General features: G+C 37.6%; 2 long non-coding RNA genes across 2 annotated transcripts in view; one reads left to right on the forward strand and one right to left on the reverse strand.

The window, feature by feature from the left end:
• LOC143211915 (uncharacterized) overlaps positions 1-16,909 on the forward strand; it is a 135,975-nt gene extending 119,066 nt beyond the window's left edge. Inside the window, exons 2-6 of the long non-coding RNA XR_013009568.1 lie at positions 811-1,097; positions 2,438-2,552; positions 14,520-14,573; positions 14,937-15,209; positions 15,295-16,909. This is a non-coding gene — a long non-coding RNA (uncharacterized LOC143211915). The remainder of the gene's footprint in view (positions 1-810; positions 1,098-2,437; positions 2,553-14,519; positions 14,574-14,936; positions 15,210-15,294) is intronic.
• On the reverse strand, positions 4,143-7,201 carry LOC143211892 (uncharacterized). The gene is made up of 3 exons (XR_013009564.1): positions 6,934-7,201; positions 6,811-6,859; positions 4,143-5,170 (listed from the first exon to the last, which is right to left on the reverse strand). It is a non-coding gene; the product is annotated as an uncharacterized LOC143211892 (long non-coding RNA).
• Positions 16,910-17,583: the final 674 nt, after the last annotated feature.

A 17,583-nucleotide genomic window follows, 5' to 3' on the forward strand; every position in this document is an offset into this window, starting at 1 on the left:
ATTTCTGTTATGAATATATAAAATCCCAGGCTACTTATGTCAATAATCACAGAACTAACAGCTGTAAGTACAGACCAACTGATTCTAAACCTTCCATATAATATATAAATAATATTAATATTATAATATAATAAGTTTACATAACTTGGCGGTTAGTAGGCAGCAGATCTTCATGCAATTGTAGCATATATGAGATTGTAAAATTCAAGAAAACCCGCATGTCAATCAAAATGAATTGCACGACTTTTCCATGTTCACCAGAAGGGATCTTCAGTTCGTACAAAACAGTATCAAATTAATTAGAAAAAATACGAATTTGCATAAAGATCCGCAGTCGAGAGGTGACATTCTAAAATAAACACGTAGTCACATTCGAAGTAATTCGCAGTAATTCGACGCGAAATAAATTTTATTTCAACAAGTTCATCGGCGTGAAGAAGTGCTAGAAGCACGCAATCGCGCTATAACGAGGAAAACACGTTTTCCAATTGGCTTTCCGTTTTTATTTGGATTTATTTCTTCTTCCCGGGGTCGAACTGAACGCCAACCATCGGATCGCGAGCGTTCGGAACAGTGCCAATTTCATATTTTCTCTCATTAACTCGGCGCCATTATTGGTAGCTCGTGCAGGAACGAACCTTGAAAGATGAGAGGCTATAATTACAGGTGTAATACGTCGCTCGTTACCAAGGATTTATTCGTCTTTCTTGGTCGCGCAGAGGCGCGATTTTGATTCCTATACTAATATTTCAAACGCCACTTTCCACACGGAAGGCGTATAATTAATGAACTTCTAATGTTTGTTTAAAGGTTGTGGTGCTCGGGCTGTTACACGAACGGGGGACAAGAACGGAATCAATCACCGGGGACTTTCTCCAGCGCTTTTTTCTCGCCGAATGATGGAAATCATTTAACCGCACGTTCCGAATCGTTTGAAGGGCTCAGACGGACAATGGTGAGAAGAGACGAACGCAAAATTCTCGAGTCACGCGGACGATCGCGACGCTCGTTGTCCGCCAATTACCAGAAGTTGCTTTTCATTTCACCGTTTCACCTATACCGAGGCCAAGCATTTTGCTCGTACTTCGAGAGTCACGGTACGAGTCTAAGAGAAATTGCGGGTCTAGAAAACGAAGAGAACGCCCGAGCCAAAGGTGGAGAAGACTCTGCCATCATCTTGCTCGGCTCCACCTTCCTCGTTCGCGTTCCTTTTCGTTTCTGGTTTTCCTCTTTTAGCGGAACGATCCGCTCACACACTACTGCGAAACGATTCGATCAAATCGGAAATCAAAATAGTTAATTTGATAGGTCCTATTTAAAACATGGACCATGGAACACTTCTGAAAAACAGTCTCATAAGTTCCGATGAAAACAGTTTCAATTTAAATGGAATTGACGAAGTATAAAAATATAAATAACATTGAAAATATCAAGTTGACTGTAAGCATTAGTTAATATTATCCTAGTACTATTCGTTAAATAGTAATCAATAGTTTCTCTGGCACTTAACGACTCTTTCAATTTTTCTGTAACGACAACTGCATTTTTTGTTCATCAATCATTTGTAAGAAACAGGAACTAAATAGCATTTTTCCTTGTTTAATGATTGTAGTAAGTCGAAAGCAGTATAAATTCACTTAGTGTTTTTACTGTTTTAAATTTTACCGTCTCATTTTTGCCATATAAATGCGTATAATCGAGTCTATCGATTACTATTTAATGAATAGTACTAAGATAATGTTAAATAATGCTTACAGTCAAATTGATATTTTCAATGTTATTTATTAGTAATATTTATGTAGATAATACCTAGTTCAAAGCTTGTTTGTGTGTACCTCATGAAACCTTTTTTAACAAACCTTTCTATATAACGTTTCTTTCCATAAATATTCCACAGGACGTGCAATTGTTTATTTCAATGCCTAGATGAAATAGTATTGATAATATAAGCAATTTATTTAATGAAAAAAGTAGTTGATCCACTCAACGTATCATTATAATAATTAATTTTTAAGTCTGAGCGAAGAATTTATCAATATACAATATGCAAATTATGTGCTATTAGTGTAACAGTTAATACAATTAATTTAATAATTCATATAATTACCAAGAGGTAATCTATAATACTCATCACACTGACACAGATTTTGAGGTTAATTGTTGGTTCAAGCTGCATCTCGTTATCACTAAACGAAATAATTATAGCATATAATACAGGATTCAAATATTATTCAAATCAATGGAGCAGAGAATCAATAAGGAAAGAAATAGTAATGAAGGATGCGATCAATAATTTAATAATTTCTGAAAGTATAAGGTTGTATGAGCTGATGCACAGTCTATTTATTACAAACACGTCAGAAATCACTTCAATCATATTTTCAACGTCAGTATAACACTTAATGCTTCATTTACATCTGCGTTTCAATGTTCGTAGGTTTAATCACACGAACTATTCACGTTTGAGGTGTAGTTGACAGAAATGTCAGCGTTTACGAGTGGGAACGCCTCCCTGTATGGAAAACCGACAAGTAAAGTTGTCTATGATTATAGTAAGTAAATTACACGCCTAATAATATTCATATAAAAATATTTAGACAGTTAGCACGTTCTTCTTCGATAATAAATGTAGAGAAAAGAAGAGCATTATGAATTTAAGAAAAGAAGTAATATGTAATAAAAGCCAAGCTGACTTCTAACCAAAATTGAATCCCCAAAATCCAAACAATGTGAACCATGAAATTTTAAACATTAATAGATCCCCTCAGATATGTATGAAGAATTATAGAATTTATTAAATATTTTATTAAGAGACTGCGGCCTCTGTATACTTATTACAAAAATGACTACATCAAATACAAAATTGCAAAGACGTTAGAAGAATTACAGATATATTTTGATATACTCTTGTCTACTTTTTAAAATGATTAAAAGAGAAAATACATTTTGATTTTACCTCTGTTTCTTATAATTGACTTCGTCAATTTTTATTTTGTATAGAGATCTACTCATTGAATACACAGCATTTCATTTAAAAAATTCGAGGTCACCTTAAAAAAGTAATACGAATAAAAAAATATATACGAAACGAATCAGCTCCAAGTGAAAATTAAAAATGTCCCAAGCTCGATACGCGCGCACGGATATCCGATCCCCGAGGTAACCACCTGTATTCAATTATCGATCATCCTCAAAACAATCGGGTCGGAGCCAGAATAAACGTGATCCCGTGGCCGGCGTCGAACCATGCATTTACGGGAACGTTTGCCTTAATGTAACGCGATACACGGTAACACGCAATCGCGATGGAGGCATGGAGCAACGTCAAGAAGGTAAGAAAAAAAAAACAGAAAAAAGATGTATCGCAGCGGCGATAATTGCCGGGGCGATGTATCGTGGGCGTATGGGGAAAACGCGGACGCGAAAACGGTGCTTCCTGAGTAGTGTTGGGCATGATCCTTCTCAATTAGTATCGATTCCTAATAGCAATGTACATATGATTGTGTTCAAGGTACGTATGAATACGCAAGTATCAAAAAGGGTCAATTCCTAAATGATGCCTTCAAAGATGTAGTATATCTTGGATGAATATGTTAGAGAGTATAATTTTATCATTTCTGCTGTGTTCCTCCCCCCCCCCCATATCTTAAATACTGTGTCAAGACTTACAAAAGAATATCTTTGTTTGATGAAAACGTCTGCGTTAGGTAATATTATTATTAACCAGTATTAATAAATAAATTTTCTTACTATTTTCGTTCTCTAAAGCCAATATCTCTCTTTCAACAATTATTTACGGATTTAATACAATTCAAAGTTCTAACAAGGGAAGGACCCCAAGTGTCCGACTTCGATTTTGATAATTTTTTGTGAGACGATGGTATATGAATCCCTAATGATGTCTGCGAAATATTAAGTGTAGTTACTCAATAGTTGTAAAGATATAAACAATTAAACTTTCATATCTTGTTGATATACCATGATTTGCAGCTCAAGCTTTCGAAGTTCAATTGTTTATATCTTCAAAACTATTGAGTAACTACATCTAATATTTTGCAGACATCATTAGGGATCCATATACCATTGTCTCACAAAAGATTATCAAAATCGAAGTCAAGCACTTGGGGTCCTTCCCTTGTAAGTAATTCTCATAGTTTGTATGAAACACTCACAAGTACAGTGCGGAGAGAAAACTAGCGGGAGGGGAAGGGGGCAAGGGGAACGCAAAGACAATCTGAATGTTGAGGCTTCTTTCCCCGTTCCCTTCCCGCTAGTTTTCTCTCGTGCTCCGCACTGTAGTACGTGTACATTTGATTCGGTACGTGACAGTATCGATACATCCATTGCTATTGTGATACCAGTATCATTCAGTATTCATTTTAACAAGCATCAATATCTGTTCAAGCAGTGGATGCTATTCTAATATGTTAATAAACAAACCAGGGAATCATGTATTTAACGCAACATATTATATGCAACGCAAACGATGATCAAACAACGACTGACAAATGTTCAAACAAACGCTCCTTCGTGCACACTAATTCTTTATTTCGCACAAGCAAATTCAATTCATACATGTTTGCCTCTCACTCATTATGTTTCTTTCTCATTCTCAGCACACATATCCACACAACATCAGCTTCCGATACGAGGTACTTCAGTTTTCAGTACGCTTCGATTCTTCCATAGAAGTGCTCGATTTGCCGAATTACTTGAAAATCACGACAAAAAATTGTATCACTCCCATCACTATTCCTGAGGGAATTGCGGGGGCGGGTGCGAGCACCCTCGCCGGTTACGTGCGTTACGGGAACGTGCGCAGCTTTCGTGCCGCGTCGAGATAAGTGGTGTATGATTTGGCGATGATTGATGGGGTCAGGGGTCAAAGTGATCAGCGGCGCTCCGGGCGCCTCGGCTCACCTGACCAGGTACACTCGAATACCGGGGGCCTCCTGCCCGTGTAATACGGCTTCAACCCCTGCCACCTCCCACTCTCACCCCCTGAGTCGTTTGCTGTTGCCCACGCGCTCTTCTACAGGGAATTTCTTATCCCCTTTGGTCCTCCAGGGTATTCAGCTATTATTCCACGGGATGACTATATAATTGACTGTCTTCGCTTGATAGATTAGTTCAGCAAATATTCAATTACCCCGAGTAGCTTCGCAACTTTCTGAAATCAAACGGTTTCATTTAGAGCTGTCGCTTCTATGGGGGCTGTCTTGGTTGCAAGGTGATTTGCAGCTTAGAGTCTTTTTCTGGAGGCTTTGTAGAGGGATGTGTCTGCTGAATTCAATCGGGGACAATATTAAGTGGACAACTTTTTAAAATTGGGTCGAACAACTTTAGTGTTTTTTAGATGTTAGAAGGATTAGTTTAGTAGGTAATGTGTACAACAAATTAATTAAAAATTGGTCACGATTTTAACTTCATTATCTGTGCCTATAGTGAAAGTTTAAAATATGCTTGTTGTACAATAGATCTAAGTAACTTATATATGCGAAAAGTTTCATCAAAATCAAATATTTTAAATTTTCATTATATGAATAACGACCTTCACTTCCTTCTTCGAAATTCCGAGCAATAACAATCTCAAAAAATTTGTCTATATACGTTAACCAGTAAACTAATCTCTCTGACGTCTCAAATAAACTCAAATTGTTTGGCCGGATTTTCAAACAAGTTATTAGTTCGCGCAGAAGAGTATAAAACTGGCAATAGTTCATGAAGAGGAAGCTTGCAGCATGATGAGCCCCCACCTGTGGATATCCCTGGCTTAGGGAGGTGCCTCTTTCACCGTTTCGCTTGGGATACTCTGGAGAGGAAAGATTGATGATGCGTTACACTCGGTGTAAAGCTGGATGAGTTACAGTTAGATATCTCTGAAACCGAGTGATGTATGAAAGATCTGTTTGTTGCAAGTTTGTATGGAATCAAACAACTCATTGACTGAATAAATTCATTTAGAATACTGGTTAAACACTTCATCGTGATGTTTATTAAATACGCAAAGCTGCTTCTCTCTGTTTAGCCAGACGCAGTGATAATCATGCTTGAACATACTATCATATTCCACGTATCATTATAGACTCAAACTATGCAAATACAACTTCACTTGATCCACAATATAGTTAAGATTAAATTATTAATTAAATACTTAACCCTCACCCGTCCCTTGTGTCAATTTGACACAGTTTTCTTAAAATAAGTTATACTGTTCTGTTGTTTGTAGGTAAAGTCCGAAACTTCGTGACTTTTATTTTTTTAACGCGAAACACATAATCGAAAAACATAAGATGTAAATGTTAACACATCAGTTTGAATAAAAAAACATCGAAAAATAAGTGTTTACTTTGTTATTTTATCGATTTTTTATCACTGTGTCAATTTGACGCCGAGGGGCAAATTCAGTTCTTGAAACGAGGGACAGATGAGGGTTAGGATAAGAAGAAATACTACAGAACAGTACCAAAAGGACAAGAGTCTGCGAACCTAATCACCCTAATTGGAGCAACATATCCACTCAAATTGTTAGTCCAGTGAAGTCCACTCGAATTGTTAGACCTCCTTGCATAGATTAGCGATTTTCTACTGAAGCAGTGAATTGTTAAATGGAACCCTCGCTACACTGAAATTCTATTGTCCTTTGATGAGGTATTAATGCTTTGGAATTGCGAACACACAATTAGCAAGACAATATTATTCATTGTGTAGATAAGAAAAATATAATTTTCATACTACGACTCTTGATCATTCACTGTATCGCGCGCCATACATTATACATCCTCAAAGTATGTAAAAGTAGCGTCTTACCTCTCTCAACCCACCCAAAATTTGGAAACTCAATTTAGTACTTCTTTCTCTGGAACAATAGCAAAAAGACGATAGTACACGATCTTAATCACCCTAATTGGAGCAATATCTCTTACGAATCACCTGCAGTAAGCGGTTCCCGTCGACCTACTGCGCCGTACTCGCAGGTTTTCGCGTAAACCGCGGTCGTAAACAACCGTCGCGTCGGTAAAATTACGACGTGGACATCGGGCGCACGGTGGGTGTGTACACACTAACTCAACGTGAATCATCATCGTGATCTCCTGGACCGAGGCCGTGTGTCCATGTAGCCGGTATATGTTTCCAAGAACCTTCTCCTCCGTCTACGACAAATTGGCCTAACCACCCGCCCCCTCTCTCCACGCTGCGAGATTTCTCTCCACCCCCTCTGTCCACGTTCTGACGTAGCACGGTGAATATAAACCGCGCCATTAGTCAAGCTTCTGACTAATTCGGGCAATTAAGATTGCCCAGAGCAGGGACCAACCGTGAACGAGAGTCGTTTGGATATCTAGCGGACCCGGTCTAGCCGTTTACAGAGAGACTCGAACGAAACCTGAGTAGAAAAAAAGAAGAGGATCTAGAGTTTTCACCCCGTTACCAAGTTCGGGATAATTAGTCGTAATTTAAGGGAAATAATCAGGATGATGCTGGCATTAATCTTGCCGCGTGGCCGCTCGATTTATCTTTCGTAATATGTCGTTTAGAGAGTGGCCTGGCGGCAGCGAAGGGGAGCGGATTCTTGAGAAAAGATAATTACACGTTGAAAACCGAGTTTCGGGTATGAAACATTACTTTCGGGAGTTTCTTTCGTGAAGAGCCAAGCTTTCATCTTGTGCCAACCTTTCTCTTTAGTATCACACGGTAATGTTATTGTTACGCTGACGCGTGATTGTCTTCCATTGCTAGAAGTAGTCGAGAATACTTTCGAAAGATTCTTTCAAGAAGCATCTTATTCCTTATCCTTATTCATACAATAATGCTATGAATTGTTATGCTTGTAGTCAAGGGTCCTTGTAGTATTAATTTTGTTGAACACTGATCTCCTACTGAACAATGTAGTCAGCAATTATGTTATAAAACTTGGATACTCGAAGAGGATCCACTGTTAGATTTAGTCAATAAATTTAAAGACTATAATTAGCCTCGAATACAGGGACTTTTGGATAGAATCAACTTCTACACTGACGATTATATTTAGAAGAAGTAAGACCTTATATTCAAATAGGATCAAGTCCTGGGACTCAAGTCATTTGAGAGAATCAAACATAGTTTCTGAGTCCCATCGAAAGGATGATGAATGAAGGATCCTTAAGGTCTAGGATTTGAGTGGCTAGGTTCAATATCCTTCAAACCACCTTAGAATGTAGGTCATCAAGTCAAGAGGTTGACGAGTCCCTTGCTAGTTGATATAGTCTGATATAGTCCTCAGAATAATTTGTATAAGAGGTCTCAAGATCTGAGTCTTAGGATCAAGAAGCATTGGAGCACAAGATCGTCGTGTCCCTCTGTTTGTAGATTGATTTGAGTCAGGCTTCTGCTAGGTCTCTGTTGGTTTGCATTTGTCTAATTCGAGTGTTCTTCTACTTAGTTGATGTTATTCAAGTCTCTTGGTTCCAGTTTGGTTTGGTTGAAACTTCTGCGTCTTGAATTATTGCAGAACAGATCTCTCAAACCTTTCATAGTTCAATATTTAATCTTCAGGACCTGAACATCAATTATCCTTTCTATTCTGGAAAGAAATATAGAGGATACGGAGGAAAGCATTTATTATTTGTTATATCTACACCTTATGTACAGCATTACTGAAGTCACGGAAATAAGTAATCATGACGTCACTTGAAATATTTGGCAGTGAGTGTACATAGAAGAGGTATGCTACGGGATCGCGTTCCCAACTAGTCCTACAAAAGAAATTAGGTGTTATTAAGGACTTCATCCTCTTAGCAACAAGCACGATTAAGAGGCATTGTGTCCATGCAACTGAAGCATAATGTCTCCACGTGGGCGACCAGAACCGAGCCCATTGCCATAGATCGGCATAGAATGATCTATAGGCAGGCAGGTACTATTTCGTATACGAAGCGCACTCAGCCTTGACTAATTAAGGCATTTGCGTGCGGTCATTACGTCTTGTCTTAGCGATCGTCCAAATCATGATAATACATGGGCCTGCGTTCGTACCAAATTACTATTGTCTGGCCGGTAGTCGAGCTACTATGTTAACGATTTTTATCAGGACAATATCGAAATACCTAACAATGTGAAATTTTTCAAACGAACTATTTATGCTCGAATCTAATCAGAATCGCAGAAGTTAGCTACTCCCGTAGCTCGTTGTTATGAATAGTTATTTAATAGTGAATCAATTTCATTTGTACCGTTTGAGAAATGATATTTTCTGTCTATTACGCTCGAAACATTTACCGAACCGATCGTTTATCGACCAACGCTAGTCTTTAACGTTTGAAAGGGGGCGACTACATACATCAGATTTCGCGGTGTTGTCTGAACAATATTCTTTATTTTCTACGAAGACAGGTGATCAATCACTGTGATTGCCAATGATGAATGGCTTGGACAGTAGACAGTGAAAGACCGTGTTAAATGTCAGTGTGAATTTAACTCAGTTGATGAAAGATTTTCCGACTGCGAGCTCCACTTCCTTTCGTTCGGCGTACTTTTCCGTTGTTTTTCTTGGCAATCGACTCCTTTAACTGCGATCTCAATGATTGCACACACAGAAAAACCCTACATCGCTTTATATCGTGTGACAGAATCAATCAATATTGACACACTTCGGTCGACTCTTTATGCATCACTTATACCAAAAAAGATATAAACTTAGAAGAGTGAAGGCCCAATTTATATAAAATAAAAAATCTTCTACTATCAAGTTGCACTTCTCTATTGACTGTTGCTTCGATGCTCTCTATACAAGGCTGAAATGCAGTAATTTGCAATGATGCACTTCCTAGCCAAAGTAAGATGTTCAGGAAAGATGTTCCATTGTTTGTTTCTTTCTTATGATAGGCCATTTAGTATATCATATGGCACTTTTGTAGGTCAATTAGACTTCTTGGTATCTACTATAGCTGTCTCATGATTCTAAAATATTGGCAATCATGGACGAAATTGCATTGGGTCTAACATAATCTGATCACGTGTAATCAATCTTGGAACATGTTTTTACAGTGTACAAAACATCGCCCCTGAAGAGTTAAAACAATGGGTCTAACAAAAATGACTACGGTATCCTCCGCTTCCAACATTGTATCAACCCGCAGGCTCTAAAATATCGCAGTGCCAGGGACTGAACGCTGCCAAGGGAGGAGTAAACGTTTTTCGTTCGGCGCTCATATGCGAGGTTGGTTAGGGAGTAACGAGGACGGCAGTAATCCGGGCTAATCAATTTGGGCCTAATTGGAGATTACGGCGACCCGATCTCGGTCCCCGGCTCCGTTTCCCTTTTTCCCCCCGCCGGGTTTCTTTTCCCTCTTTCATCCTTTATTCGTGGTGGACGCCGGGATGGGGACTGCCGCGGCGCTAATAGATTAATTTATTACGCCAAAGCCCTCAAAGGCGCCGCCCGACATCGCGGCCCGACGACATATTAGTATCGTGTCACAGCGATCATTAAACATACCCGCCGGAGAATCGCGAACCGTCCGCTAGCGGAATGTTAATTCCATCGGAGAACTGACGATGCACGCTGCTGTGGCGTGGGTGAAATTTTATACCCTTTTCTCGCCGTTTCTTTCGACCCTCGAAATGCGAAACATTCCGACGGAATCGTCGATAGATATTTTTATTGCATAACCGTTTGAAATTGCGTACATTCCCGACCAGAAAGAGATAGCACGCGCGTGTATGCTTCTCAATAACAAAATTACCAATCTTGTGACTGTAACAAATAAAACGCCGAGATTGCTAGCTCAGAATATGCGGATATCTCAAAAGAAGTCACAATTTATGTCAAGGTTTAAGTGTGAGGGTCAGTCAAATAGAAGAAAGTATTTGAATTTCCACCACAGCCTTCGTTGGTCCTAATTTATAGATTATAGTTAATTAGCAGCAATAGTAATCTTGAGTATTTTTGTTGCTAAGGATATACAGGGTGTCCCAAAATTCGTGAAAATCCCGAAAATGGGAGGTTCCTGAGATCATTTGAAGCAACATTTTCCTTTGCAAAAATGTTATTCGCGGCTTTGTTTAGGAGTTATTAACGCAAAACACGGACCAATCAGAGCGCGACCTAGACGCGAATTGCCACAGTCGGCCAATAGACATTTCGCGCGCCGGTGTCCATTATTTAAATGTCCATTATTTGGACATTCAAATAAAAAGCAAAAATAATTATTTATTATTTGAGCAAGTCCAACTGAATTATTTAAAATAATAAAGTTAATTGTTATTTACAAATACAATTTCAAATATTATTTGTATTGACAAATAATAAATTGAATTGTATTTTTTTATAGGCAGGTGGGCCCTCCGGACGGGTCCGACCACTGGCGATATACCTGAAAAGGTTGCTGACAAAGGTTGAAGACCAAAAACTATTCATTTGATTTCCACCTCAATCCAAATAATAAATAATCTGTTATTTGCAAATATGAAATAGTAAATAGATCACTTCTGGAATTATTTAAATTACTTTCATTTCAATAAAAAATTTAGTTATTATTTGCAATTATATAAAATCACACGTTTATTTATTATTTTTTATTCAAAATGAAATTTGTCCAACACTGGCATTGACTAAAGAATATGGATCAATTCATTTTGTTTTGATACATGAAATTGAAATGTGCAACGCAAGAATCTACTTAGAGCAGTAGACACACAAAATTGCAGGAGGAAATAAATGAAACAACTAATATAACAATTTAAGGTTTTATTATAGACGAAAACAGAAAGAAACAATAAATATGACAGTCATTAGTCGACGAAGGCATCGTTCGCTAATTTCGAACGACAGTGTAAAAATCATGCGAAGTGAAAGTCTTGTATCGTGCTGCCGGTATTGTAAATCAACAGGTACATATATTTTCCATTCAACTATTATTTCCGTTCTAACGATGGAAAGGTTCGCATAGATTTCAATCCTCAATCAGACTCGCGTCGATTCAATTCCACCCTCGTTAGAAGTTGATTCGACGCGGGGTCTATCTCGTGCCTCGATCTCATTAGCTAAGTCGAAATCTCAATTAATCAATAGAAATATTTTCCACTCGTCAGGTCAGTGAGCTCAATTATTCTCGCGCGTTTAAATCTCCGTGGACACACCCCGCGAACGATAATTCCGGGATCGTTTCAATTACCTCCTTCACGATCTGCGGCGCTGGTCGCGTTTCAGCCGTACGTACAATAATCGACACCGAAAGTGGCGAGCCTGATATCGAACGGCTCGACGTTTATTAATCACATGTTATTACGTCGCTGATGGGGTCATTGTTGCGGCGATTCTTTCACCCGCGCCAACAATCACTTTTTTATTTCGCTCGAAATTTTCGCCGCGCGAACCAGGCGATTATAATAGCAGTCGCGGTGGAAGTCGAACCAGGCTGATTTATTGCCTGGATAATGCCGTTTTCCATTAATGTATAAGCTCTTTTTACCAAACAATTAGACAGTTCATTTCCAAATGCAAGAAAATAATTTTATGCAACGAAAAACAACGACTAAATTCAGACACGACGTTTTATACACAAAAATGTGCCGTATATAAATGTTTAGATGTCCACTATTTTTCATGACAGCGTAATAAAATGTTCATGAACTACTGCTAGAACTATATACACTCAACATAGTTTTCCTCTATAAAAGATAAGCGAAATATACATGGTCTATGTTAGGTGAAATAGCCTGTACACAAGATTACAAGATTTTCAAATATAATTGTGATCAGGTACATAAGTAACAGTTATTCTAAAATTTTATACGATAAAAATCATTAATAAAAAGTTTATTATTATTGAAATTTAAGATAATGTTGCCAAAATATACTGAAAAAAATTCTAATTCTCTTTTTGGTTACAAATAACAGTTATAGTATCAAAAAAATTGGTTCCTCCTCGATAACTGTTGTCGATGAAGAAAAACTCTTTCGATTGCTCAAAGCAGTTATCGATGATCGAATTTCTTTTCACTTGTTCATAATAATTATTGATGAGAAAATTCATTTTAGTTGCCTATTTAATTATTAAGTTGTCTACTCTTTTTCGGATGGAGCAAGCCTGTGAAATTCATTGAGAAGGTTTTGTACAACAAGACGAATCAACAAACCATATTAAATTTTGTTGTAGCAATTAATTTTACGAATAAAAAATTTATAAAATAATTGATTGTCTACCATTTGAAAGTTGTACTATTTAATAATAACTATTACAAATTTCCTTCATCAACAACTGTTATAAGCTATCAAAATAAATTTCTCTCATCGATAATTATTATGAGCGATCGGGAATAAATTTCTCTCATCGACAACTGTTACGAGCGATCGAAATAAATTTTTCTCATCGATAACTGTTATGAGCGATCGAAATAAATTTCTCTCATTAATAACTGTTATATGTGATGGAAATTAATTTCTCTCAACGATAACATTTACCAACAAGACAACAAATTTTCGGTTACTTATAATCCTTATTTGTAACCAATTACGATTTCAGTCGATGAAATACTTGTTTTCTTTTTGGTTATAAGTTATAACTTATAACAGCCATGATCCCTGATTGTGATTTTATTGTTTTTCACTATATACATCATCTTACCTCAATGATTACCTCAAGTAATTCATGACATAACGTCTAATTGTTCGTACATCCTCGATTGTAATATTTAATAAAATTGTTTCTTTAACCGAGAGTTCAGAAACCAGCCCTTTTAGAATTGCAAACATCTTTTCGTTGAATAAAGTTGATTTTGACTCTTGTGAAGCGGTACTGTTCTCATAACATGATCCCCATGTTCGTTTCCATGTAAGTTTTCAACTCAGCTCCCACAACATGAGCGCTAAGGAAACTTTTCCAATTATTTCTACAAACGAATCTTTCCTCGCGCACAAAAAGAATTGTTCGAAGTCCCATACACGTTGCCTTGAATTTTAAACCAGGATTTATAATGTACCGCAAAAACTTCATGGAAAACGCGACGCTAATTAAGAAGGAATTGCCGTGAGATGCATTAGGTCGAGGAGGAGCTCGTAACAAAGTCTACAGTCTCCCCTGATGCAATCGTGGCAAAGATGCTGGTAGTGACGACCACGAGCGACGATTAAATCGAGAAAATACTACGACGAACCAAAAATTCTGAACCATTTTATAAACCATACGTAGATCATTCTATCTGAAATCTTCATCTGATGTGATTGGAATCTAGAAATGTCTTGTACTAATTGTAAAGTCCTCTCTAGCCTAATTAAATCCTGAAATTAGATCTATTTTCAGGATTTACGAATATTCCCTCCATTTTCATAATTTTACTACCAGTTCTTAATAATATGTTTCGGAGAAGCACAGTTATTTTGAGAAGAAAGTGTTCTCAAAGATGGGCACGGAGAAAACAACTGTGAATGGAGGCAATTTCGATTTGAGTAGAATGATAGAAGGGTGAAAAATTGTTGGACAGAGAGAGAAAACAAGGAAAATTTATTTACCATAATAACATTTTTATTTTCGTTTCAGTTGAGTACCAATCCTGAGGAAGAATCTAAATCTACCAAGCACCAAAAGCAGCTGGTATGTATTGCTTTCTAAAATTAACATGATTGAATTTATTTACATTTTGTGAGATTTTAATTATACGTGCTTGAATAAAGAAACGTGTTAATCGTTTCCAATAGAAGCAACTTTATAATTTCGATAACGGTATGACAAAAGAAACTAATCATTTGACTAGTAGTGGTAGGTTTATTGTTAAATATCCAGCTGCTTCCATTTTCATACATTAATCGATAAAAATACAATTTGGCATAATTATTGAAGCATAATTGTATCCTATTTACTACCTCGAATCATAAGTAAAAATTCGAGATTATTAATACAATTGCACTATGTTTGAAGACCTGTTGTTACCTTATTTTCTAAGAAAATTGGTTGCAGAAACTCGCGTTTCTAAGCATAACCTGAAGACGATATTTCCGTGACGGGACCCAGCGATCTTCGGCTTGTTGAGGACGATTTACAGTCATCTCCTGGATCACGGCAACGGAACGGTACCTTCTTTCACCCGGTAGCTGTTTGCCAGGGAAGAAGAAGAAGAAGAAGTGGGAGGAGGCTGAGGAGGCAACAAAGAACGAAACGCTCGAGTCACTCGTCCGTCTGGAAGTCTAGGAATCAATCAATGACCGTCTTTCCGAGGAATCCAGTCGGCTCGTAGGCGGATATCTCTTTCTCCTTTTCTGTCTATCTCCGTCCCCTTTGCTCCCGTTCGTTCTAATCCTTTTCTGTCTTTGTTCAGCTTCTTCCTCGATGCGATACCAACGGCTCGGCATCAAGGCTTCCTCTCGTTTCCTTGGAATCTACCCCCTCGGCTTGCTTTTTGCGCGAAGAATACCCAGCCATACCAGAGAATCTGGTAACCGGCGACTAATCACTTCATTCTATACGTCATCGACGGTAATAGGGGCTCATGACGGTAATGAGGGTGCCTGGATCGTGCGCCGACTGCCGCTTCTCACCGGTGCGGTGTCCTGGATTTTTTTAAACTACCATGTCGTGGATGCGTCGTTATAGAAATTTGTTCATTAAAATGGCACTTGTTTGTTACATCGAACGATTTTTCTTATTAAAGATCTACATTTAAACGAGGAATAAATATGTACACGTACCTCTAGACACACAACGGGAAATGTTCTGCATCGTTGTAGGAATTTTTTCAATGTTTGGTTCATTGAAATGGCACTTGTTTGATACTTGACACGATGTATCTTATAAAAGAATAAATTTGATACATTGATTTAAATTGATTTATAAAAGGGAAGATGTCCTGCATTATTATAGGAATTTGTTGAACGTTTTGGTTAATGATGATGGCATTTATTTGTAAATATGAAACGATTTTTTTAATAAAAAGAGACTAAAAAAATTTCCTTCATTGTTACAGAAGTTTCTTCGTCGACTGGTCCATTGAAATGGTACTTATTTGTTCTATCAAACGATTTTGCTTGTAAACTTGATACATATAAATTCAAATATAACAAGCTAATATAAGCGTGGTAAAAAGGAAGATATCCTAGTCGATATCATTGTAGGAACTTGTTTATTGTTTGGTTCATCCAAATGGCACTTATTTGTTATTTGTATTTATTGTTATCTGCTGAGAAATAACCATCAACATTACTGGGACCTTTTTATGTAAATGAAATAGGGTACATGGTACAGTTTGCATAACAACAAATCTGTGAAAAATGAAGCTGTCTCCTTATCGCAGGAAACTTCTCAATTATAATCCGGCAAAGTGGAGAAAGAAGAAAGGACACGGTAGATTGAAAAAGGTTGCCCCTGCGTTTTCGCAACCGTGTCTCTTTCATTCTGCTTACACTCGACTTCCCGGGCCTTTCATCGGAGTTATAAAGCGCGACGGAGTTCCAGTTCCTGCAAAGATAAGGGAGGAGATGTTTACAGCGAGTAACAAGCGCGCCAACGAGCACCGCCGATAGCTTGCTTAATCTACGGTCTGGTCTTTCCTCTGATAAAGTTTCGCGAACGATTCCGCGGCAAATGATTTCTATGAGAATGGCGATCACGTTTCTGCGATTACAAATTGTGATTAGCAATTATGTCACATTTCACCTAACGAATTGCTGTTATACAGTGTGTATAAAAAGTAATGTCCATCCGGTCTAGGGTTAGGTGAATCTACACCTCTGAATCGGTGGACATTTGTAAAAGAAATTTGCCGCAAAATTGTTTACGACAAAGAAAATTGTGGTCGAAGTATTTTTACGTCAACACCGTCTATTTAACACAAACCCTATCACCGCCCGTAAAATGACTAGTTCCTGGTTTTTTATTTCACAATTATTGAAAGAATAATGATGCTTTCACTGGAAATGATTATACACATTTTTGTATCCAAGCACATATTAAAGGAATCGAATGTATTGTACAATGATTGATTTATTGCATTTAAAGTATTAGATAGTTAAGTATTAAATAACACATATTCTCAGAACTATACAATTATATATGTATAAACAGCGAAATCCTTTTACAAAACTTACTGTGTTCTTGTTTGTGTTCTGTGCACTTTTCTATCAAATATGGTCTAGTGCTTCTTTCTTTTGCACAGCAGTATACCTGGAAAGGACGTTATAGTAGCGAACCGAAGCGACGAGCGGACATACACTTGTAAACACGTCATTGACGACCGATGATAATAAAAAAAAGGAATTTCCTTGACAGTTTCCCACTCCTCAACCTAAAATCCTTCCGACACACCTGCGTGCAATAAACAAATGCTACATTTCCCCACCTCTCTAATCCACCATTCGCAAAAAACCCGAGGTGACAATCGCAGAATTATTTTGATCGTGATCGGAGAAACATCTTCTCATTCGCTGTCACCGTTCCAGAAAGTGTGTCGTGTAGTGTTTAGTGATTATGTAGAAGTATGGTGTTTTGTGCTTGACAGATATTAAGACGTATTTGCAGTGTCCTGTGGATCGAACGAAGAAGCAGGAGATTCTGGAAAATCTGTGAGTACCTATAATTTACATTAGTATTTTGTAATGACGGATTAATATTC

Source organism: Lasioglossum baleicum, chromosome 9 (assembly GCF_051020765.1).
Source record: "Lasioglossum baleicum chromosome 9, iyLasBale1, whole genome shotgun sequence".
Lineage (NCBI taxonomy): Eukaryota > Metazoa > Arthropoda > Insecta > Hymenoptera > Halictidae > Lasioglossum > Lasioglossum baleicum.